This window comes from Dendroctonus ponderosae, unplaced genomic scaffold (genome assembly GCF_020466585.1).
Source record: "Dendroctonus ponderosae isolate FM_Combo_2020 unplaced genomic scaffold, Dpon_F_20191213v2 Dpon_F_20191213_5, whole genome shotgun sequence".
Classification (NCBI taxonomy): domain Eukaryota; kingdom Metazoa; phylum Arthropoda; class Insecta; order Coleoptera; family Curculionidae; genus Dendroctonus; species Dendroctonus ponderosae.
This window is the reverse complement of record NW_026018715.1, coordinates 8,843,512-8,868,209: the sequence shown is the minus strand read 5'-3', so window position 1 is coordinate 8,868,209 and position 24,698 is coordinate 8,843,512. Positions and strand designations below refer to the sequence as shown.

General features: G+C 33.5%; 1 protein-coding gene across 2 annotated transcripts in view; it reads left to right on the top strand.

The window, feature by feature from the left end:
* LOC109533609 (octopamine receptor Oamb) overlaps nt 1-24,698 on the top strand; it is a 75,640-nt gene that overhangs the window by 11,711 nt on the left and 39,231 nt on the right. The window contains exon 1 of one of the 2 annotated variants that reach the window (XM_019898965.2): nt 11,969-12,123. The exons of the other annotated variant lie outside the window; for it this stretch is intronic. The gene's annotated coding sequence lies outside the window, so the exon portion shown is untranslated. Of the gene's footprint in view, nt 1-11,968; nt 12,124-24,698 lie in introns of those variants that run through there. 2 annotated transcript variants of the gene reach the window in all.

Here is a 24,698-nt window from a genome sequence, read left to right as displayed (position 1 = left end):
GGCTAATCAGCACGCAATATATCGCTTTCGAAATGCAGCAAGAACCAAATTGCCATCATGGTCAATTTTTTCGGTCAAATGTAAATGGAAATGTGAAGGCTAAATATTGAAGAAATCGTTCAAAATAAACGAACTGTATTAAGCTGTGTGGAACATATCCGATAAATGCATATTTTGAACTAAAAATACCTCGCGTTGCAATTTTTGCCTGAAAACGTAGGAACTTTACATTATGTACCATATCACGTAAAATGCTCGCTGCAACGTGAGAGGACTTCGAAGCCAAAATGTGTATTTTTAAATAAATGCTCTTTTGGCGCTTCACATGTTATGAGATAACACCTATTACAATTGTTTTGCGACTTTTGATGAGCGCTAGTTTTATTGTTTAAATTACTATTTCAAGTTAGAAATGGATCAAGAATCTGACTTTTTTCTTTTGAGATAAATTACAAAACTACCCCGTTTTGGACAAACTTATTATTAAGGCCTTAAAGTTTAGCCGTTTAATTTATTTCCTTTGCCAAAGCTTACAGCTTAACACTAAGCTACAGCAAAGCCAAACAGGCTTTAAATATTAGGCCAATTTTCCATCACTTATCCAAACACCAAAACATGTTTGGTAAAGGTGTCTAATTGCTACAGCTAGTCTGTATGTTAATCGTCTTAAAATATGGAATCTTGCAGCAACAGCCGCATCATAACTCCTTACTAGGCTAATAAATAGTCATTATCTCTGTTAAATTGCATACATAAATTTAAAATAATAATTTTGAGGCAATTACTGGAATTACGACTCGGTGGAGCTTTCCAGCCAACAGCTAACTCTCTTCGAATCTTTAGAGCGTGTGGTATTTAATGGGCCACAAATGAATTCACGTGAAATAGCTGTTCCAGCACCAGTTTCATGTGTTTGTTTGCTTCCACATGGTCAAAATGTTGAAGGCAAATAGCAAACTTTGGGATTTACAGATGCGCTTCCAAATGTTCCTCTCGTGATCACATGGGGTTTGGATGATCACGTTAAATATGCGATATTTATCCAAAAAGCGCGCCTGAGAAAACAACTGTTAACTTGCAAAGATATGAAGATTAGAAACTGTGGAGTAGGGTTCCTGCATTGGAACATAGCAGCTTGGGTTTATGGAAGAGAGGTTGATTTTTGATTGAATCGAAGCAATTTTTAGCTGAAAAGCCTGAGATTTTCTACTTATGTTTGAGATCGATTTTCAACAGTAGGGATGGTCAATTTCTGGAAACTTTTTTACCACAATAAACGACACTGAAGTGGTGGATTTAAATTACTTCAGATGTAACATTTTAATTTGCATCCAAGTGAATTGTGCCCCACAAAATAACCGAATGTAACTAACGAGGTTTGGGTTTTAAAATTAATTTTACCTCCGTGTGTGGCACAACTGTTATAATAGTTCAGACGAATGAGTTGAGCGGGTTTTCTACTTCTGTTTTCCGTTGTTCTCAGTTAAACTTCAATTCCAATACTAATGTTGACTGAAGGTTTACTTTCACAGTATCATTTGAAATAAATATGAGTTTGTTGATTTTCCAAGTTGATTTTAGCAACAATTTCCAATTTATTTGGAAGGTAGTGAATTTGGGTATGAAGAGTTAAGAGAAGTAATTCGAAGATTCGCATAAAAGATTTAGTGCTTGTTAATGAAAAATCAACGAACAATAAATATAATAACGAGTTTCTATCGGTAATATTGGTATTTTGCAATATCTTTATGCTGGTTATGCACGAAGAAAGTTTAATGTAGATGCTAAAAATTTTAGCTCAATATTATATTGTATCTTTGAAACACATTTTGTTTTGTTTATAAAAAAGGAGGTTGTTTTTAAATAACAAATTGTTCACAATTATTAATTATTTACTGAATTTTTGCAAATAAAAATATGATTTTTATAAAATAAAGATAACGTTTTGAATTACAGCGTACGAGCATGCTAAATAAATCTGATTATTTATATCACTCGATGGCTAGAAATTCTCATAATTAGATAAGGTTTTTTTGTAGAATATTTTCTTTTCGGGTTTTCAGGTTTTGAAAACACGAGTCGCTTGCATCTATAGAGGTGATTTTTTGTTCTTGTAAGCTCTCAAGCAAACCACCTCTGAAGATGTAAGCCACTCCTGCCTGCGCGACGTCAGGAAGAAATTCCATTTTACGACGGCCTAAAAAGCCCAAAAACTCACCAGTTTCAAGGAATGCGTCGAAGGCTTCTCTCTATTTGTAAGATTTTTCTGCTCGTAAGAAAATTTTAATCACTTTTCCGTTCCAGCTATTTGAGAATTCAGCGGGATTTGAAAATTGTTGGGAATTTTTAAATGCAAGCTTTCCTGATAAGTGTATGAGCGGAATTGGTCATATAAATTGGCCCGCGTGGTCATCAGACTTGCATTTTCTTCATCAACTCGTGAATGAATCGAGAATGAGTTAAAGAATCGTACAATTATCACAAACAAATATTCCTCTCTAGCTAAATGAAATTCAGTGGCACCATTCTTTGACGCAAAGTTCGCACTTTGAACAGTTTTTATAATTTTTTTATTTCTGTTTGTCACTTTTAACTAAATAGCTTTCATGAATGTTAATTATTACGGTTTTGTGTTTTTACTATTACCTTTGAATCAAATGTGACTTGACCTATTGTTAGTATGTACTTTTTCATTATAATAGTAATCATAATAGTAGCGTTATATTCTATTAAACAAATAACAACAAATGTATAATTGTGGATGCTGTTCTCTCTTCTGAGTTTAATTTCATTGTCTCTTATTAACTGGAACTGCTGAAGCACATCGCCTAATTTTCTTTATTTTTTGGGTTCTTCCCAAGAAGTATTTTTCCTTGAATCTTGAACTCAATCACACTAAAGATTTAAATATACCCAATGAAATCGTGTTTGTTTTAACATTAAAGTCAATATCTCACATATTCTAAAGTAGTGTGATTTGGCACAAATTTTCGATTCGCCTTAGTATAATACACAATTTCAAACATATTTCCATAAACACATTCAGGATACGAAAGCTAGTTTACATATTTATGTTCAATCCCAACCTGGCAACTTTATATGCGTGACATTGCGGCAGATATTTATTGCGGTAAACACGTCGGAAATGTAGTTCCTGATCTGATGTTGGCTCTATGTGAGGAGTCTGTATCATTTATTCAAATATATTGACATTTTCTCATTTAATCCTTCTATGTGTGCACTCCTTGTGTTTAAATTAGGTCAATTGCAGGCAATAAATTTATTGGCCTTATAACGTACTTGTGAGGATTTATGTTTGGCTGCGGAACAATAATCTCTACTGGAGACTGAAACAGTGACTGAACAACTGGCTATAAACAACAAACTTAGTTTTTACAATTTACTTCAGAACCGTACATATATTTGTTTAAAATTGGGCTAACTTCCATTAATTCAGAAGTTTTCAAACTGATGCGTGTAGGGAGTTTTACAATTATATTTATTGCCTTAGAAATCTGGAAGCCCAAATGTCTCTAAATAATGAGTGCAGTTAAGGATTATCTAAACTTGTTGCATTAGCGCTAGTTTACACTTAACTGAGCAAACTTGAACAAAAGCTCAAACCTCAAATAAATATTTTATTGGTCATTTACGTTCGTCCTGCGATTTATCTCCCGACTCAAAGTTCAGTCAAACGGTAACAAAATATAAAATGAAGTGGCATTTTCGCAGGTTGAAGTGTGGCTGAATAGGCAGCAAATTAATGCGTGTGTAGCAAACACGATTCTTCTTCAAAATCGATAACCACTTGAAGCCAGTAAAAGGTGGCCTTTCAGTTTCGACAAGCAAACTAATCTTGGTTGTGGGATTTTCGGGGTTTTTCCTGATTTTCGGTTACTATTAGGGCTTCTTTTAACGCTGACATAAATTGGCGGATTGAAGTTTTCTTGTGTCTATTCGTATTTTGAGGTAACTGATGGGTAGCAGATGTAGCAGTTTGCTACAGCGTTTGCCGATGTACATGAAGACGATTGAAAGTTGGTGCAACGTTATTTTATTCCCTGCTAATTTGTTCCTGCCTCCTTTCCTGCGGATGTGTGTAAGTTTTCAACATCTAGGTCTCGTTGTTTCAAGATTCGTTTTTTACTTTTTCATTTGATTACATTTTCAGTGCTCAATTCTCTCACTTTTTCGCAACCGTTCAAAATGTGTTTTTCTTTTGATATTTTGCGAACGCTTTGCTCATCTTACCGATCAATATTATTGAAGCCATTTAAGGCCAGCTGAATAAAATGCACTGTTGTCCCAAGACTTGGGATTGAATTTCCATAAACTGAGTCGCCCATAAAATATTAAATCTACAACATCGTAATCTTCGGATAAAAGTAGAGAAAAGTAACTTGACTAAAGGTGAAAGGGTAGTTACGTGTGTGGAAACCAAAAGTTACCTAACTCGGCTGTAGCTGTTTGAAAATTCCGGGCAGATTGAAACTATTTCACTAGTGCGTGGAATAGAAATGCCTCGGAAGTTGGGTAAATTATTGGAAAAACACGTTCGTACAGTAATTTGCCCAATGATATCTGGCAAAGTCCAAATTAAAAGGACTTTAATGCTTTTGTCTAGACTAGTAGATATATGTTTGTTTAAGCTGAAAATGAGAGCTGAGAAGCCGCATTATCTACGTGGAGCCGGTCGGTAACCGTTTAATGCCTAAACTAATATATCCACTTGAACTTTTTACTTTACTCTTGGCTGGAAAATGTGGACAAAAAGTGAACAATTCTAGACCATAATGTAATACGGTATAAAATTTGCTGTTAAATTCACCACTCGCATGGTGTATCTCTTAAACAAAATCTCAACTGAATCAATATTGTTATCTTAGGTGAGTTTAAGTTTAAGTTTAAATTTCGTGTTACTTCTAGGACCAATTTATAATATTCTTTCACATCCAGGTGTGGCCGGCTATAAATTAGAGCCTTGAATATTGTTAAAAAGCCAAACTTTGCAGGTATAATTTATACGACTTCCCCAGGCACAGACAATAAAGCTTTGTTTCTGATTTCGGATTAGGAAAAGTTGCCCAAAATGACTTTCCATAAAAAAATATTATAGACACTTTGGCTTTGCGGAGCAGCGGAGTAAAGTGGAAATTAATTGAAAGTTTTTTTTACTACACTTTGTGCTTTTGCAAAGAAAACCATCCAAACTGCTTGAAATGACAAACACATTTCGGTGAGGTTTATGGCAAAAATTGATGAAACATTGGTTTCCACCTTTCGCCCCCAAAAACGAAAAAATGTTAAAAACGCATGCAGGCCGATTATTATACGTTAATTTAGTGAAAAAGCGATCTTCTAAATATTTTGCTTAAAATCGAGAAAATCACCGTCTAAGAGTGTTCAAGCTTTATTACTCTCCTTGACTGGAATCTTGACGCCCATTTCCGTTATTCGATATTTTAGAAAACAAAAATGACCGAGCATTTTCAAACAATATTTTCGTTGGACAAATAACAAAGTTGACTTAGGAAAGTGGCGCTGTTAAACGAAAGTGTTTTTCTTGGAGAAACTGCCGACGGCAGGAAATTTTGAAGCAGGAGCAAAGAATTAGGAGATAAAATCTTAACAGCCTATTTGACCTGGAACACAGGAAAGAGTGATACTAGGAAAAGGTGTTTTTCTAGAACAAACTCGGGCGATTTATCGGCTTTTAACCGAAAAATTCAATGAACTTTATTTCCAGGGCTAATTCAAAAAACTTTGTTCATATGTTAGCAAAACTATCTCGTCGAAAAGTTATTTTATATGGAAAAGTCTTCAAACCTCCCCTGAAGAAGTTCCAGAAGGACTACAATTTTTCAAAGAGAATGATGCCCTTATTATATCTTAGAATGGAACTATTTTGTTATCGCCGGCCGGTCAGCAAATAAATGCTGAAAGTTAGATAGTAATAACACACAGTTTTCATCAAACGTTGTTGGGGATTCAGGGTAAACTTGTAAAAAACCGCACTTTCGACAAGTTTAATTAAATTACTTTGGGGTTCATAAATCTTTATTTAGTCTTGATTGTCTCTGGCGAAAGATGATCAAAGGCCCATTAATGTTTGATAAAACCGATGGATTTACAAAGTAAAATACTAAACACGCAATTAGCTATAAGGCTTCAATTTGGAATTGATTCCAGGCAATTAATTTTTTTCCAGTCTGGATTACAGTTTTGGACAGGCTCTGATCTTTTTGAGACGCGTTTGAACATCAAGTCTAATTTCGTCAAATTGCTTTGACACTTAAATTAGAATTGTTGCTGATTTACGCAAAACCTATCATTAAGAGTGCTACTTTCAGGTTCCCTTTTTAAAAGAAAATTTATGAGCTCTTTCGTGTTTAATCCCGTTTTATTTTCAGTACTGTTGAACCTACAGTCAAAATCCCAATTCTATTCTATTCTTCGGCTTTTAACCCGTTCTTTATTCAGTTCTATTTCTTCGGTTTCTTACATTTAAATAGCTACTTATTTGATTTTGTTTGGAAAGTATTGAGGGTCACAAAAAATAAACCTTTCAGTCTAAATTCGCTCGTGGTTGGAAAGCACGAAATCTTCGATTTCTAAAGTTTTTTGAGACTTCGAAATTGGCACTTCTATTTCTAAGTTTGAGATGAAAAGTGTGAATTGTTTCGAGAGATAAAATTTCCGGGAAAAATCGGGCGGAAGCTTCCATATTTGAAACTCACTCACTGAAAATGAAATTTTCCAGTTCTTTTGCTTTTCAAGGTGGACAGTTAATTGTGCTCGTATTGTGACAAAAATATGGATGGTTTCAAAAAACGAAAATTTTTACACTTTCCGTATCAGAAGCATGCGTTTTAAAGCCCGAAGTTCTCGATGTTTTCGTTTTTCGAAAGTTGATATTGAACGAAATTATTTGGGTTTGTCTTGAAGTGAAGAGTGTGGATGGTTTTTTCCCGCAAAACTTCCAACATTCAAAAGCTACAAATCTCGGCTTTCTCCTCTTTTGGAATTTTGAAATCGGCTGTTAAATAGGCTTGTTTCGCGCTAAAGACTGATTTCCAAAGAGTGTGAGGGTTTCAAATTAAAAGCTTTTCAGTTCGAGGACATCTATAAACCTTAGACGTCGGAATCTTCTATTTCTCCAATGTTTTAAAATCTTCAATTCGGATCTTGATTAGGCTCGCTTTGCGATAAAAAATAAGGAGGGTTAAACAAAGTCATTTTTACGCGGTTAATATAATCGAGACTTTCCGATTTGCCGGAAATTAAATTTGCATTCAAAACGTGAAAAACTCCGATTTCTTCCTTTTTGCCATTTCAAAGTCATCAGTTAATTAGGCTCGTTTCGTGGTAAAAAATGGAGGGTTTCAAAATACGAACTTTTTCTGTTGTTTCATTGTCTTTAAAAGCTTTTCGCCATTGGAAACTTGCGTTTGAAATCTTCGATTTTCACCATTGCCTGAAATTCGATAAAAAAAATTGGACAATTTTTAATAAAAAACACATGTTTTTCAATATTTCAGATCCACTAATTTTTTAATTTTTTTATTCAAAAAATGGTTAAGCTTCTAAATTGCTTCAACTACTTCTTATTTCACATTAATTTCTTTGGGTTTCCCTACTGGCAAGTATTATTAATGCATCAAAGTGTTAGGTATCAACGTGACGCAAGAATACATTCGATAGAAAGAACGGTTAAATTCTATTTATAGGTAATGCAACAGAAGTTCCAATCAATAAAATTTCTAATGTCAACTTGAATTCTATGCAGCTCTTTAAATTATTAAATGATAAATACTATTTTAAGCTTCTAGAATCTCTGCGGTCAATTTTTTAGAACGATATTTTAAGGGCCCAGTCTAATCCCTATAGATTTAGTGGCTTACTGTCTTTCTCTGGGTTTTAATTAAAATATTTCAAAGTAACTATTGCAGTTCCAGATTTACGTGGGCATCTAGGTGGAAGTCCACTAATTTCTTTTCACTTTGTGCAGATATTTTCTTTTACGGAAAACCCTCAAGCAAACAAAAGCTTGTTAAGCTGGCTTTACAAGATTCATGTCACATTTGATAAGATTTTTATTACATAATATTAGAAACATTCCTTTCTATTGCTCTGCATGCATTTTACGAATCCGATATCTTTCTCAAACTAATGTGGACTCTGTGCCTTTTTCAAATTTGCATAGATATGAGTCCGGTTTTGAAAACCCTTTTCGGATTTAAATCCGATCCGCCTTCCTGCTTCAATTTATTTGCAAACTTAATTGCAAAAGTTAATAGCATAAATGTTATATTCTTTGAATATTTCGGCTTTTGCCTAGTCTCCGGACGCATAAAGCTGAGTTATGAGTGTATTTAACTTCCATTAGAAGTGAAATATCGACAAGAAGTGAATTTTATTAAAGCTCCTATTTTTCGTTTTGGATTGACGATAGCTCGAATGTATTTTCATCAACTAACAGAGCAAAACATAGGACAACTGGAACCGATTTATTTAACTCTATAGAGACTTACTACTGCTGGCCCCTAGCAACTAAGAACTCCATTTATACTGACTTAGTGGTAATTAATATTTATTCAAGAAACAGCTTTGCTAGTTCTATTGCTGCACTTTTTCCCCCAAGTTAGGAGTGATGATTTATTCATCTGTTGCAGTTCATGATCCTTTTGGGCTGGCAAATTATTTAAAATTGTGTACTTAAAGAGTGAGGTGTTTCGGAAGACACTTGCGAAGCTCATTCCACATTGAACGTTTTGGGAGATTGGAAACCATTTAAATAATCTGAAATGCTTTTGGCGCACAATCGAGCTTCCTTTTAAAGGAGGCGCAATTTAATTCGCCGGTAGACCTTTGCACTGATTTGAGTCAAAGCAATTATTTAAATTTTCTTCAATAAAACGTCTTAAAAGGTTCGACTTAATTCTGTTCAGAACATTTAGCAATGCCGTTGCGGAATAATGTTATCCGACTATTTCCTCCATTGTTCCGGTTGACTGACAAATTATAATTTCAGTGACATAGGGACGACAATAGCCTGAATTCCACCAAGATTCATCGATTAATCGGCTTTGTGTTAGCTAAATTCCTATTAGAGAATGAATGTAAATAATAATTCTCGAATTGGAAATAATGGTACGATTCGCCAGAATCAATTAGTAGCAATTTTTGTTACATATTGAAAAAATGTTTTAAGAAAATTGCGTTTTTTTTGGTATTGTGAACGAAAAAAAGTTTTGCATTGAAAATAAACGCCCTAAAATTAGCTTTTGACTGTGCTCAGTTCTCGTACCAACAGCTTTCCAATTAAATGTCAGAAGCAATGGGGTGGCATTCAAAAAACTAATTTTTTGAGAGCCATTTTAACTACCTGTAAATGCTTACTTTAAAACTTTAAAATCTTGACGTTACTCGCAAATTTTTTGAACAATCATTCATCTATCCGTGATTTTTCCGAGGGGAATACTTTCACCTTGTGTTAAGTAGTTATGATTTCAACATTATTTGCCTATTTATTTTTTTGCTTCTGTTCAATTTAGTTTTAATTGGGAAAATTAAAATTAAAATTTTCGGAGAACGTTTGTTTTTAAAATTTCATCTCTTTTCTGTAAATATGTTTAGTCTTATTAGCATATGTTTTCAGTTCTCAAGAAAAGAGTCATAATTACTTCAAGAGAACTTGTTTATATTGACACACGTTTTTTTTTATTTAGATTTAAGTATAGCTTAATTAATTTAAATTTATTACGTACTTTAAATTAACTTTGAATTTTTATCATTTTGAATCTCAACAGAAATAGTTTAGAATTGCTGTTTTATTCGAATTGAAAAAAATTATGTAATTAAACAATTTTTTTGACTCTGACATGTCTCTATTGACAAAAGCTTAGGTGGGAGTAAAAGAAGAACTTATTTTCTACAAGTGTCGAAAAATAGTTAATTTTAAATAAATAAATAAATACATGAGACTTAAAAGCTTCACTGTTTACAATTTTTTTTATGCTAATTATGGCGGTATCTAGTAGATTCAGAAAGCGCTGAAATAAAAACCTGATGCAACTTGTAATAGCAATATGGGTATTTAAAAAAATTAAAAATCTCGATTGTAAATTGACAACAAATTTATGGGCAACATGAAATGGGATACCTGCAAAAAAGATCGTTTACATTAAATATAACTTAACTTAATACGAAAAAACAAATTTTCTGCAAAAGTGGCATCTTGAAAAAGCGCTCAAAATCCTCAGTATATTTTCAAAGCCGTTTGAACTGAAGAAATCATATTTGCATTTTCCTTACGACAAAACATATTGTAATTTATAAAACCCGTAAAAATCAATGAATTCAAACGTGTAGTTTTCAACTCAAATCTAAATAAAATTGATGTGAAATCACATAAAAAGCTGAACTAAACCTCATTAGCCCTCTAAGACGCTAATCTTCTTGTAACTACCTCAAGCTAGGGTACGAAACGTTTAGTTAATACAGCGATCAGTCTTATCAAGGAAACAAGCTTTTATAAAGCTGACAAGTTGAGCTTGTGTTTATAAGAAGTGGCCATTAAACTAATAACTTTTAGCTTTTTAAATTGTATTGAAGCTTATCGTTTTCTACGCAGATTTATATCGGATTTTGCTTAAATTGATTGATCGGTTAATGTTTTCTTTGTACGTGCTTGTTTAAAATAAAACTCTATTTTATGGCCACTGTAAGCGATTTTATTTGATTTTTATAAGGAACCGTTTGATAGCCCTATCAATCACATGTAGAACACTCAAATACAAAGCTGTTTGCAAGGTCTTAAACTAGGAACATTTTCTTTTGTGAATAAGGAATTTGTACAAATTACACTGGAAACGATGTGCTTTGCGTGCTTTCTTAGAAAAATACAATAGAATGAATCGTAATTTGTTTACCCATTTCCATTCATTTCAATTTCATTATTTTATATGGACAATACCTTTTTGTCAGTATTTAAAAATTTAATTTGTTTGTTACTATGTAACACTGTGCACAATTTTGTGTTTACATACTTTGGTTGATACGACAAGTACAACTAAAGCTAATGAAAATCAAACAGCATTAGGGCGTAAAATTGGGCATTGAAAAATGTCGTTTGAAGACCACATTTACTTCAAGTTTTGATGCAATTGAGCCACAGAAGTAGTAATTTGCCTATGAAATCATTAATCACGACTTGAAGTCCCTTTTACGTAAATTACCTCAATAATTCAAGCATTAAAAAGCTTGCCTATTCATTAATGCCGAAAATATCGTTTCATTGAAAAGTATTAATTACTCTAGTAGAATTACAACCTAGAATTACGCAAATGCGCTTAGCTAATTATGCGACCAAAGACCTATTTTCAGTCAAATTTAACACATCGGCGCCAAAATTGAATGTATAGTCGGTCCTATTCATCAATAGTGATGGATTTTGAGCAATTTGAATATTGGAGATATTTTTATATTTAGTTGGGGTATGTTTAATTGGACGTTTAAAGATTATAAAATGAGATTGCAAATTTTGCTAATGCGTTTGTCCCTGAAAATCATTTGAAGGATATTTTTCTACAATAGGTCTAATAGTGTGCAAATGGTTTTATTAGTAAAGGATTTTTCAGACACGATTTTGAGTAAAGATTTTTCAGACACGATTTCCTTCATTGCTAGCAGCTTAACGAAGGAGCTTCAATCTATGCAAATGTTTTAGCATATCAATTAGGTATTCAATTGTTACTTTTTTTGTTTATTATACTCCTGCAATTTTTTAACTTTATTTGCATAGAATGTGCCCAGTTCAAAAATCCGGGATTTTTATCAGGTCTTATCATTGGTGGCTGCGGATGGGCGCCTGCATCGTTGCACCTCCAGTTTAACTATGGAGGCGTCGTGGCCGTCCCGACGAAAAGCGTCAGTAGGTTGCTAATGCTCATACGTTTCGGTTCGAAACGATGCTTCTTCGCCATGGCACATTAGCGCGAAACCGCGCGCGTTTCGCGCCTTCCAAAGTCCCAAATTTGAATATTTGACTCAAAATTTTGATTTGTGACCAGGACTTTTGTGCACTAAAACTAGACTTTTTTGTTGGATACATTTTCTGAAAAGGTAACTGATGTCGATATCAAATAAATTTGCTTCATACAGGAAAGTTTTGATAGTTTTGTCCAGTCATGCCCGTATGGGTAGAATTTAATTAGAAAACCTCCAGGTAAAATTCAATTTGCAATCAAAAACATCGTATATTAATTTAAGCGTTTGAAATTATAAGGGCATAATATAATTAGCAAAACTGCCAAGCTTATGTTCAATATTTGTACGTCAAATTAATTTGTTAAATTTAATTGCAATTAATATTACGCTGGCTCCGTTGTATAGAAATTACATTAATTAATACTAGCTACATACATTTACATAATTCCATTTTGCAACCAAATCAAACTCAATACTAGTACGCAATTAACGAAAATCCCAGTCTTCTTACCAATTAGTTTACATATATTTAAAAAAATTGTCGAAATTCAGTTTTTCAATGAAATTTCAATTTTAAAGAATAGATTCAAGATTTTAAAAATACGGCACGAATTAGGGTGGAATTCTTCAAGGATCAATCAACATTGAACCACTTAATAGTTTGTCACGATTTTGTCACATTTATATTTTTTTTCGGAAAGTTTAAGTAAAATATTTCTTATTATGCATTTATCTTAATCTCCTAATTTATTTAAATATACTTTATTAATTTTTCACGCTTATGCACCTATTTATGCAATTAGCAAACAATGTGCTGAATTATTTTTACATTTTATTTTGATATTTAGTTAATAGTTTTAGCGGGTATTCCAGTTAAAAATTATACGAAAAAATATTATTACCCACTTATCAGTTGTGACGGCTTTCTCGACACAAAATAGGCAAATACATTTTTGGAGCATTTTTAAATCTATGAAACTTATAGAAATTAATATGAACTGTTAACTGTTAACAACATGCAGAAGACTAAATATAAATATTAAAACGAAGCCACTATTATTCAGTTGTTCAAAAGCCTCGTTCAGCGAAGGTCTGAAGTTGGGCGATTACATCGGCATTAATAATTTTATTTGAACTTCAACTTAAAAATGAAACATCGAAAATAATTTTAAAAAGCAACAAAATTATAGCTTGAAATTATTTAAAAATAAATATTCCTTAAAACGAATGAAACTAACATAAATCCTTGTCAAATATGGCAGGTTCGAAAGAAGATATAACTTTTATTAACAAAAAATGTCCGGCTCCTTGTAATTGATGTTCAAAGTTCTTCAAAGAAATTCTGTTCATTGAAATATCAGAAGGATCGTACCACAGATTTTAACTAAACCCAATCTGAATATTAATAAAGCAGCTTAATTCATCTGCTTTGGGCAAGTGGTTAATTCTTAGGAGTGTCGGTTCAAAAACCACCCCAACTTTTGATCTGGTTCCTGGAATGATTTGATTTTTTTTGAGTTAATGCATCTTTTTTTTGAGGCCTTAATATATTTGGGGTCTTAACAAAATCTTGTATCATTCACAGTTTTTGCCCAAAAAATATGTTTGTTTTCCTGCCAATTAACAATTGAAGACACCAATTAATTTTGTACATTAACAAGTTCGCTTTGTTACGTCCGAATTTTGAAAAACGAATTCGGACGAAAACTCTTCCAAAGAACGAGCGGTCTAAGACTTTGACCATGTCAATCAGTTATTAGGAATAAAACGCTTGATAATTAATTTGTTATAAAAGAAAATTATTACGACTAGAATTGAAGTTGGTATTTGAAATTGTTCAACAGCTAAGAGGCAGAAATATTTTTATTGCGTAAAAAATTATTATGTTACTATATTTTACGTAGAGCACAAAAATGTAACAAATATAATAAGTGCATGAACTCAAGAAAAATCAGTATGACACCAACTCCCAAGTGAAGAGTTCTGCTGGTATTTGTATCAAGTCTCTCAGGAGTTCTTCACTTGCCCAAGCTCGCTTGTTTCATCAAAATATGAGTCCTTACTAAACTCTCTCTCTCTGAAACGAATTCACAGCGGATTTCATTAAAATTCATCGGATCGATCTCCCGATTTTTCTAAAAACGTAATATTTTTGAAGAAGTTTGACCATCAATAGCAGAGGCACCGGAAAATTTTGCAGGTCAGGTCGTCTTCTTTTGAGCCAAATAATTTCATAGTCTGCTTTTGATCATGTGTTTACGGGACACGGTATTATTTGTATATGTATTTTAACAAATATTTTTCCCACCATTCCTTAAACTTCCGTTGCGAATTTAATAAAATGCAACAAACCACTTTGAATCCCGCTAAATCTCATTCATAAATAGTATTTAACAATAAATTTTTGGAACCAAATGCAATTTCGACAAGTTTGCAGGAAATGAGAGATTTATTTGCGATAGCAGGAAACTGATGTGTCCAAAACTTTCAAAGCGTGTGTGGGTAAACAAGTCAATTAATAAAGAGCAATTTTTCCATTTCGTACATAACTGCACTCAATAAATTCGACTAAATGGACAAAAGTAATTAATGTTCATTCAAACTCTATATATCATGGTACAAAGAGAGCTCCCAAACAGAACCAATACGTTATAACAGCAAATGCCATGTGTTAGTGTGATACATTTTAACTTACTTTTATTGAACTAATTCAAACATTTTTGCATTCAATAAAATCAGTTATTGAAACTTTTGAGGTGATCTTAGAACTGTGCTCAGAAGCCCGATATTTCATAAAATAAATTTTGTTTAGTTCCGCACAAGAAAATAATTTATTTAGAACAAAGCCATATTATTGACAAGCTTATTTCTAAACCATGCAAAGTTTAAAGCATCGTATGGAAAGAGCACTTTATGCATAATTTTTTAATGATTTTTGCGACACAGTGATATCATTTTACTCAATACAAACTCAGCTTCATGGCGTAGAGTTTTGGCTTTTGAGGGAAAATATGAATTAAATTGCAGGAATTTTGTTATACTACTTTGTTAAACTACCCCTCGCAAGGCCGAGAGCAGTAGTGTGGATAATTCTCGTGTTTATGTGTGTGTTTAGTTGTAGACTGTATTTTATTCACATCTTTAATTTAATTTGAAGTCCTTTCATCAGAATTTTTTCTAAAAATTATTGCCAGATTAACAGAGCAGAAATACAGCATTTAACCCTAGTAAAATATATCCAAATATATCTGGTAGAACACTAGAATATATGTCCAACAAAGATGATACATTTACACTGAATTTCCTTAACAATGCAAACCACATGCAAATAAATGCATGGCTAAATAATGCATGTTTCATTTACAAAAGCCATAAAGCCACGTGCGAATTTCATTGAATAGTTGGGTTTTAAAGAGGTAATTGAATTTTTAGTAAGCCTGAGCGACAAGCAAAGACGATTATTTAAATCGTTGTTCAAAGTTAATCAGTATTTGCTTGTGCAGATATGTAGGCAAATTAAAAATACTTTGTGATTCAGAACATGCTCACCTTTAGGATAATTACTTTAATGGGCATGCAAACAGAACCCATAAACCACTATAATATGTTTTAGCCAAATAAGCATCAACAGACGAAATAGGCAGCAAGTAGTACGTGTACAGGACTAATCAACGTACGTTTCGTTCAGTTTGTGTGTTGAAAATCTGCTACATGGCTTATCAGTGCAATTAAACTTATTATCATAAGTATTATAAACAGTGACGCTGAATAGTCACAGTTATTAATACAAAAATTATTTGAAACCTTCGTTGTCTAGAAAAATGTATTTTAGTTAACTTCCTTATTTTTAGTCAGAACTCAGTTCATTCTGGAGGTTTTTCACTTACATTTTGACAAAAAGCTCTAAAACCGTTCTATTATACACCCAATGAAGATTGGCGCTGTTATCAGAACCGGAAGAAACAAATGGAAACCATGCGGTTCCATTACACAGTTCAAATACACAAGTTCTCAGTCAATCAGTGTTTTCATAACGATCCTTTACATATTAAAATTGTTTTTCCTACCTTTCATGTTTGAAGTTTCAAAGTTTGTAGTTTAAAATTTGCAAGTTTAGCAGTGTGTTTTTCCTTTCGTTAAAGATTTGTTTCGCAACTAAATTCATAACATCACATCAATTTCGTTATGAACTGTTAACTGTTGCGCTTATGGTTCACAAACATGTCACGTTCAATTAGCATCCGATTGTGATAATTATGAAAGCACAATTTAAATAACTGAGCAATTAGGATTATTAAATGTACTGTAAACGGTATCAGATTTCGGTGCGATTTAGGTATTGCAATTTGTTTTGCATTTAATTTGCGTTGGGGATAATTTGTGCTGCGATATTCGAAGCCAACAATTTAATTGTTGTGGAAGGACAATCTTAGTCTAAGGATGAAAGCAGCTTTATTTCAATTCATTGGTTAATGCATACAAATGCAAAGTTAAGCTTGTGCATCTGGTGTTAGGAGAATATCCCAATCCCATGGAACTGCTCTCTAATTTCTTGGGAAAAACGAATTTTGTTATTGTGAAATAGTGTAACCAATTTTCAAATCATGTAAACCTGACTCTTATAAGAACTTTGGGGAACGCTGAGGTTAAACCACCGAAGTCAGCTGCTTATCTGCTAGCCTGAATTTAAAGTTTTAATTGTCTATCCTTGAGGTTCGTGCGGTAATTGGAATTAGAAAGTTTTGTCTGGGAATTTTGGGGACTTTAAAAATTACCTTAAAACCTATGGACAGAGAAAAGTTTCATCATATTCCTGTCGATTAGTGTAGAATAACGCCTGAACAAAACTTAGGAGTTATAAGGAAAGAAAAAAGTCTGTACCAGAAAACTTTTTTGAGCAACTCCTTCACTTCAAATGTCTAATGTTTTTCCTGCCCCTTGTGCAGCGAAAAATTTCACATTAAACTAATGAACACTACGATTTCTTATTAGGCCCGCAATACAGTTTTCAGTGCAATTTATGGGCTATTTTATGACTCATCAATATTTCAGGAATTTTCAAGCCAGCTAATTTGCAGCGTTATGTAAAGTCCGTTAGTGCGTTTTGCGGGTAAATATCTTTTTAATGGGCGAGAACTGGAATAAAACGCCTCAAAAACAACCAATTATTATGCCATTGGGGTTATACTGGCCTTTACCTTGACTTTTATTTTTCGAAGCTTTTTTCACTGGTTACATTGTGAGGTTTGAATGCTTTGAATTGCCAAGCATTAATGGGGTACATGCATTTGCTTTCTCAAGCTTTTCTTATTCTTGGAGAAGTATTTTCGCGTATTATTGTGTTCAGGTTGAAATGTGCTTTTCACATTGCTAAGTGCTTTACTGCAATGGATAAACCGCATGATAAATATATTACAAACAATTGTAAAAAGTATTCATTATCTTGATGTCGATTTTACGATTAATGATTTACAAGTTAAAGCTCTGTACAAAATCCATTTTCTTGTTGCTGCCTGATATTGAAGCGGCCGCTTTCAATTATTCACTTAATTAGTACTTTTCCTGTTTAATCGTCAGTGTAATTGATGCCACTTAGTCCTACTGATTGTTCAATTTTACTTCTTGATAATCCTCATAAAATTTTCTTGTAATAATGAGCGGTAGCCGACTAGCAGTTCTTTATTTGCTTGCAAAACGTCGGTTTTCTCTACAAAATTCACTAATCACGAGTGATAAGTTGCACAGACATTTTTGCGAGAAAAACATCCTTCAAAAAAGCCAATTTTGGGTCTTGAAGGGGGTTTTCATCCCCCAACTACTACAAAGGAAAAATTCCAAATTCGCGCTGAAAGGTTCTTTTGTTTCGGAAAGTTAATAAGTCATGGAATCAGAAAGTGGATTTTATTAACGTGCAGTAAATCCAATTCTTCGCCACCGTCTTTCAGGACATCCTCTTCAGAGCGTCACAATTTTGGACTTCAAATAAAAGTCCATCTTGCCAAAATGCACATGAATTGTCTCTTGAAACACACATGAATAATTGACCATGTATTTTGTTCGCTAAAAAATGACCTGCAGTAACATACAGGACGTAGCGCCTGCAACGCCCCCGGATTTAAAGTGAAATTAATTTTATCTGTGCTGAAAACAACGTTTATTTGCTGTTTGGGTTCAGATTCGTAATGTTAATGTCTCGATTTCCTAAATTGTTTCAATACGTGGGTTGCGCGTCCGTCCCCAAAATTGAAGCAGAAACCATTAAATTTGCATAATTGCTCCATAAAAATGGACGATTGCTTCTTCTGTCTAACAAAACCTGGTTTATGTTAGGAAAATTGCCTTAACATTTAAATAGTTGTAAATTGCAGCCAGTGGTTCTGCCAAGCAGTCAAATCTATCAATTTTTTAACTTCTTGGCTTGCCCTGCATGTAAGCACATATGTAATAATTAAAACTTTGGAAAAAGTTAATTTTTATGTACACCAGGTACATACATATTCTTGTTATGCCACGCAATTGGCGTGTAATTCGGCATACGTTTTGCACCGAACAATGATCTATATTGATATGTTTTTCTTTCGAAAAGGCATTAAATCGGCCAAGGAAAATTCAAATACATGCTTACTAGTTTTATCGAAATAGAACTTATTTTAATGCATGTTGACTGTCGCAACGTTATTTTTAATCACTAATTGGAATTTGCGTTGGGTCATGATTTATGTAGCTTAAAATTGAAACGTGTCCAGATAATTATAAATCAACTTGCCGCCCATAATTTGCTGACTTTTCTTTTCTCTTTTGTTGTCTATTTGCATTGATGCATACGTTGGTTCAAATGTTAATTATTTTTTTAAGTAACAACTTCAGAATCAATTAAATTGTGGTGGGTGTCTTCAGGTGCTTTAAGCGAGCAATTCTTATATATTGATTAAATGGCAGAATTTAAATCGACAAACTAGAAGAGCTGGAATCGTTCAGTGTCAAATCCTCATTTATTTTCCCGTGCGTTGATGATCTGGAATGGAAATGCAATTTCGAATTTTCTTCTTCTTTTAATTCGCCGATTTCTTTTCCTAATTTGCAAGTGCTCCAACAACTTTCATGAACTCCCAAACACTTTCGACCAATTCGAAGTTTATTTAATTAAGTAATTGAAAGAAAAGTGGGCGTCCATTGACAATGTTTAAATTAAACTTCGGAACTCTAAAATAAATAATAAGTTTTGCGCTGCTTGAAGCCTAAAAGCTGTGGGTGGCATTTTCATCCCACTATTTTTCTGATTTGGAGAGAACACGTTTGAATGGAGAAGTTTCTTCATTAAGCTAAGAGTTATTTTGGTTGAAAAAATGTTTTAAATGATCCTCGATAGATTGAACAGGAAATTCTCAAACCGAACGACTTCAGAAGAAAATTACCCAGTTTCAAACTGGCCAAGGACCTTATGCAAATGCGTTTGAAACCTCAACACGCTTTCCTCAACAACACAACTGAAATCTCGCGAAATATAACCACCACTTTAAACTTTGAGTGCTTTTATTGCGAAGGTAAAAATCTCTAAACGTTTCTTGTTCTAGTAATGGCAGTTGGTTGGCTTATAACTTTCATATTTATGAGTTTCGCTACTACTTCGTATGCACTGATACAAGTTTTACTGCTCCAAAAACGGTATAAAGTAGCGGATGCTTTTGAGTGAAACTTTGTTAGATTTATTCGATATTTATTTGGAGTTTGTAAATGAAATACTCTTTTAGTAATAGTGAATTAGGTAAGGGAAACATTAATTTATTTTTCTTGAGTCCTCCAACAAAGACATTTTAAAAACATACCCAAATTGAATTTTGCATCTGATGTCTTAGACGCGGCTTATTTCAACGCTGATTGTATTATATTTGGGAAATAATGAGCCTGCTGTCGCCAATAACGGGAGTTATTCATTATGGTAATTGCATTCAACTCTCGGGCTAGTAATAAAATTAATCAACACAAATCAGGTACCTGTATGTGGAAAGACTAGTTAGCCAGGACCCAAATACCAAATGAATCAAAGCCAAATTAGTCCTAATTAATTCGTTGTTGGGGATAATTCAGTTCCCAAATGCGTTTGATTAGCAACTCAAACCAACCTCCAGACTTGTGTTTATCGGCTTTTTATAGAAACCCTCTGAACTCGTTCCGAATATTAAAAGCCTCGGCAAATGACAAAACGATGATCTACACCAATCAATATCTACACCACACCTACCTAATATTAGCCACTTAACTCCTGTAAATATGTTAATCTATATTCGACTTGAATAATTAAGCGCTCTATTGTCAATCGAAATGCAATCAATTAGTCGAGATGATAATATTCATATCGCAATGAACGAATGGAGCAACACAAACATAATTCTCGTAATGGAAATTTATTTCTTTCTGACTAGATCGGATGTTTGTTGACAAAGTTTGATAAAATGAAAATACAGTTTTGAAATTGTAAATAAGATATTATTTCAGGCTTTTAAGGGCGGCAAAAACATGAGCTGCAATAAAACATTGGAATAATATTCGAAGAATGGATGCCATAAAAAATAAAGCTAGACCCAGAAATAAAATTGTTTAAATCACTCATCCATTTCAAGCTTGCAACAGACAAATAACAGAGAAATATAGTCGTGCCTCTGTTGGATTGATTAGATCATCGTACGGTTGATTTATTGCATTTTAATATGATATGCTTTCATATGAAATATACCACAGTCCACGTTCCTCTGAGGACGAGTAAAATTAATCAAAGTCAAATTTAAATAAAAAAATGTAAGCGGTTTTTAACCACCGAAAAAACTGAATCAATTATGATTCTATTAGCAACTTCTAAGCGAAGGAGTATTCGCAATTTACTGTCAACAGTTTAGATTACATTTCGATCGATGTTTGCAAATTTTTTTTGGCAAATGCTGCTAAGTTGTTTTATTTTTCGACTGTGCCACTTTCCAATTCGAGCTTTCGTTGGCAACTACACAATTCAGCTTAGTCTTGCCAGATATTTAAAGATTTTTTATTATGGGTCGCGGAAGCTGTAATTCTTTTTATAAAAACGAGAAATGCAAAATGGGCAACATGATGCATGACTTGCGTTTCCTCTGGATAACGTGTGATATGTAGTCGGAATAATATCGAAGCGGAAAAGATTAGGCTCGTTTGAGAGAACCTCATCTCATCGGAATGGAGTTATCTGATATTATCTCTCTAATATTGGTTTCCAATCCGTCTAATCGGCTGTTTTTTGCCTTTTTCATACCGTCTGAAATAGAGTGTTAATTAATATATTCATAGTTGCTCAGAAAAAAAGCCACTTTCTATTTCCGCAAATGATAAATTCCGGTTCTTAATCCTGCAAACTTGTCTTTCGTCCGGAATTGTCGGAGGAGGTTTCTGCCCTGACAGAAAAATGATAAGTAAACGGTGTGTTTTCGAACTTATATTTGCAATAGGAGTTCCAATTTAGCCGCCTTACACCCCCGATTTTATCGCCAGTTGGAATTGTGTTGCAAATTGATTTCTAATGCAAAATAAAGTTGCGTAGATTCTAAAAAAAAAACCATTCCAAGATTGGTTGAATGCCAGCTTCATGCCTGGCTGATATCAGCATCTATTCCCCTGACAAAAAACTACGTGAAGGTAGTTTACAGATTTTCCCAGTTGGACACATTTGAAATTCCGGCCAATATCAGAAACAGTAAACATTTCGCTCAGACAAGAGTTGAAATCATAATAATCCCCAAAGTTACCCGAGTGGGTTTCGAGCTAACTGCCAAAACAATTTATCGCTTACAGTCCTCATTTTCCAAAACATTCGATATTTTTGTTCCGTGTCGCGAATGCAGGAAAACCATTAATCATGACGGGAAATTAAGGAATGGAAAATGAAGGCGAAGAAATACGACATGTGTTTTCCGTTGGTTAATGGTGATGTGTAGGCAGCTGGGATATCCGATCGAGGATATTAGAGAACGTTGTATTTTTGCTTAGGAAGATAAAGAGGTTTCCTTGGGGAAGCAATTGAGATTATATAACGCTCACTTATTGTAAAAGTACATTTTTCAACTTATATGAACAATCAATTGAAATTTGATGCCGTAATTGGGCAGTTTAAGCTTTGTAATTTCTTCTGAAAAATTCTGAACATTGGAAAAGAACACTGATGAATGGGTCTCGGTCGATTCTTTAAGTATCTAATAGCCAAGTGACAAAATGAGTAAAAACATGGAAAAAAAGATGAACAAAGCAAGAACACAAAAGATGTCATCCAATAAAGGATTTTTTCGGCCCTGCAGTGTTTAATTTCGGAATCTGTTACGGCTGCCGGATTAATTTATTACATGCCGGTTAATTATTGTTGCTCGTTTGTTAAGCGACACGCTACGCAACAATCCAGCGATAAATGAGTAAAAATTGTTCTGGTTAGTGCCTGGGCACATGTTCTATAGTAAACACGTAATTGCCGTTATTGTTTGTTCTAATGTTGTTTAATGTACACGTTTCAAATGCAGCAGCCCCCACAAAAGGTGAAATCAATAGCACCCGTAATTATTTAGATATGGATCGATCACTTATAGCGTAACTTAGTTTAAATGGGAGGAATACGGTTTTAGCGTTTATCTGCCCATAATGCATCTTCACTTTCGGGTAACTTTATCCAGAAGCTGAGAACTATTGGTTTCAATTCCAAGAACCATTAGTGGTTTCTGAGGCAGATAATGCGGGATAAAGTTACTCGACCTGTTTTGTTTTTTTTACTAGTTATTATTACTATGCTATGAATCCCTACTAGGGTGATGTCGAATTAAATTTACAAAATACATGTATGTAATTTTTTGTATGTATTTGCTCATTTTGTTAAATTTTCATTTAATAATCGGATGCTTCAATAAGCATTGGAATATTGTTAGTGCATCAGTTTGCCAACAACTGGCAGCTCGCTAAAATATTCTGCTTCTTTGTACGGTATAAGTTTGTTCATTTTTTATTTTTCAATTTGTTCGTTTCTTTGAAGGAAATGTCGCATGTGCTCTGTAGCTGCTGTTAAATGTTGAGGTTGTTGTTGAAGAAAGTTGACCATAAAACCGTCTTCTGTAAAAGTTTTTTATTATTATTTTTCTTGCATTTGCTGTCTTCCTCTGTACTATCGATTTACTGAAAATGTTTGGATACTGTGTAAGTGGATGTTGTCTTTTCTCATCAGAAATATCTGGTTTGCTAAACCACCTTTTCTGAACACAATTTTTAGTTGCCCTTTTGCTTCTTCGTTTTGGTTCTTAAAAAACGTGTTTGCAAAAATCTTCTAAAAGGGTACCTATGGCCTATTTGGTCAATTAATAATTTTCACATTTGTCGTTTAAACTAAAGCTTTGTGAGCTTGTTTCGAATAGAATGTTTTATGTTTTTTAATAAATTTTGGTAGCGTCGGTTTCAGTTTCAGACAAAATGGCAAAATTTTTCAGTATATTGTTGCTGTTGTTTGAACATTTGATTATTCTTGAACTGTATGTAATTTTTTATTTGCAGACTTCCAGATCTTTTACGTCTTAATAATTCTAATTTCTCGCAGCTTCAAATCGTTTTGTCGTCAAAAAATTTTTTTTGTTGCTTTATTTTTATTATTATTATTATTATTATTATTATTGTCCATGATTAGATACGCATTTGTCAAGTTTCAGCCCTCAATTTATTTCAAAAGTTATTTTTCAACTCAGTTTAAGCTTTTTGTATGAACAGCCATTGATTTACGGCTGATGCAAATTTATGTAAGCATATTTAGATTAGAGAACGCGCTAAAAGTGAGCTCTTTTGAGTCTGGTTGCTGCTAATTTCGCTCTAGCTTAACATAGTTTATCCAAATTAATAACAACATAGCAGCTTTCAATTCCAGTATTTCCTCATCTTATTATTAAAGATTTCAGTGATCATTTTGCTTTATTTTCCTTGTAACCAGAAATTTTTATGGTAGCAGAGCATAAGACAATAATTGGCCAACTCTGTTGATCCGCAGTCTTCCACAGTTTCTCATCGTTAATAATTTTATTAAAAAATGCACAAGCTTTTCATTTGGAGTTTCGCAATAGCTTCCCATTATAGAAAAAGTCGCGGAAAACGCATCAGATTTGCTGATATTTTCAAGTTGATAAAACCGATTTAATGTGGGAAATTTGGACCAACCTTAATCTTAAAATAAGCAAGGTGGCAATTAATCCGATTCGCCGAGCAAAAGTGTCATATTTAAACTTGCAAGTACATAACAGCTTATTTATATTTGCAAGTATCCATCAGTCACTTTTTATAGATTGGCTGGCTGCAAGCCAAGGCGATCAGTTCCGAAAAGGAAAATCCATGTAACTATTAATATTTATAGATTATCGGATTGTTGTTTGCAAACCAGGCCAGAACAATACATTGGCGTTTTTTTCGAACCCAATCACTATCCGAACATGATTAATCGCGAACAATGCTAATTGTTTGAATTGTTTATGAAATTACTTGGTTTCGCTGTTCTTGAAGTAGAAAAGCACACTGGGGCAATAACACATGCAGAAATTATAACTTGACTTGAATATTTTTAGATAACTATTTTTCTGAAGGAACAGGCTCCTTTCCAGGAAATATTTTGCGTGCCCATTTTGAATAAGATTTTTGTCCTCAAATTATTTTGCCCCTTGCTTCTGCATTTGAAA